General features: G+C 38.0%; 1 pseudogene; it reads right to left on the reverse strand.

Annotated features, from left to right (window-relative positions):
* Window positions 1-271: 271 nt before the first annotated feature.
* LOC145071875 (5S ribosomal RNA) lies at window positions 272-390 on the reverse strand (annotated as a pseudogene).
* Between the last annotated feature and the right edge of the window lie 1,615 nt (window positions 391-2,005).

Genomic DNA, 2,005 nt, shown 5'->3' on the forward strand with positions numbered 1-2,005 from the left:
CGAACTGATCCAAGTAAGAATGGCGTACCCTATTCATTTAGTTCATGAATATGATGGGCATAATGTTCCTATCCGAAGGATATCACTACGGACTCGTAGCGTCCGCATCGAGTTTGGAAGATTGTCCTCGGGACATTCTTCACTAACACTCGTAACTGGTGATATTCGGATCTTGGGTCGATTTCTGAAATGCACCTTGTTCCCTGCGGTTGATCAACCAATTCATCTATGCGAGGCAGAAGATAATGATTTCTAATGGAAATCCTGTCGAGGTCTGCACCACGGGGACTTCCCAAGGTGTTACCCATACTAGTACTACTCATGCCCAAGCATGCTTAACTGCGGAGTTCTGATGGGATCCGGTGCATTAGTGTTGGTATGATCGCACCCGCTGAAGTCTGTCTTCTTGAAGAATAAGACCGGAGCTCTCAAAGGTGAGAAGCTTGGTCTTTTCATTCTATTGTTGAGTAGTCGTTAAACTGTCCGGACGATTCTTGTATCTCCATGGGCGTTAGTGTTGGATAAGGTGTCTAAGTCCATAACTATTTCGGGCTTGTACTTGACCCGACCCGGCATGGTCCATTTGGGTTGCATGGCACCATGCAATTGGATAGACTAAATGAGAGAAATAACACTTGGAGATTATTAATATATTATAAGTTCTAATATATTAATAATATTATTTAATTAGTTGATCAAAGAATTAATTTGGAATTAATTAAGTGATCAAAGGATAACTAATTAAATATATGGGTTGATTATGTAAATCATCCATATCTTGTATAGTGGGCTAAGAGGCTCCATGGATTATCAAGTTGGGTTCTACCCATAGGATGCTCCATGGATGCTCCATGGGAGTTACAAACCCATGGGTCATGGAAATGAAGAGTCATGACACATTAGGGTTTACATGGTGTAACCCTAGATGTGCCAACACTATATAAGAGTCCCATTCTCCACAAAATTGGCAACACAAGTTGAACACTAAGAAACTAGAGGGCTTGGCCGATTTTGAGAAGTGTGTGTTATCTCAAGAGTCTTTCCAAGAGCATTTGGTGTTGTGTGAAGCATTTGAGGCATCACACTTGGGGTGCTAGGCTCACAAGGTTTCAAGGAACACAAGCAACAACAAGGTAAGTTATTCTATCTATGATTCAAGTTAAAATTGTTCCCCATGTATGCTAGATAGGAATATAACCTTGGAATTCAACTTTGCATGATAATTAGACAAACATAGATCCAAGGTTATTAGGGTTGCATGTACACTTAGGAAGTGTTAGAATGCTCAAAACCCATCAGTGGTATCAGAGCCTAGGCTTGTTTGTTTGTTATTTGTGCTTAAAAGTTGAAGAAAGTCGAAAATTCTGCTGTCTGACTGATGGACTCGGCGAGTCCATGGGGAGGACTCGTCGAGTTCATGTGTATCTTCAACCTACTCGGCGAGTAGGTTTATGCACTCGGCGAGTAGGGTCGACAGAGTGCAGAATTTCGACTTGAGTTGCTGGAAATGGATTAGAATCATTACCCTAAAATGTTTTGGTACTTGAAAACTTGTTTTAGAAGGTGTAATGTCTTTTCTAACTCATTTACAACAACTAGTTATCAAAATTACAAAGATTAAATGTGATTTTGATTTTTGAAAGTGTTCATATTCATATTCTTGTTCTTATGATGTTTAGATGATCATAGGAATTACTTGTAACCTATGTGGTAGATTAATTCATGATCATAATGTGTTTTAATGGAGTCCATAATTTGTCCTCAAGTTATGGAAAACCAAAAGTCTCTTGGATTAAAAACCATTAAAAGAACACAAGAGTTAGGAAAAATGAAAAGTCCTCATTTTATTACTCTATTAAACTCATAAGTTACAAGAAATGAAAAGTTTTGAAAGTTTACAAAACTTGCCCTCAAGTTTTGGAACAAGTAAAGTTAAGTTAAAACTTTAGTTCCAACCCCTAGAATTTTAAAAGTTAAAATTCAATCCTTATACTCATATTATTAT

This window comes from Lactuca serriola, chromosome 8 (assembly GCF_051521515.1).
Source record: "Lactuca serriola cultivar US96UC23 chromosome 8, Lser_US96UC23_V15, whole genome shotgun sequence".
In the NCBI taxonomy this organism is placed as follows: domain Eukaryota; kingdom Viridiplantae; phylum Streptophyta; class Magnoliopsida; order Asterales; family Asteraceae; genus Lactuca; species Lactuca serriola.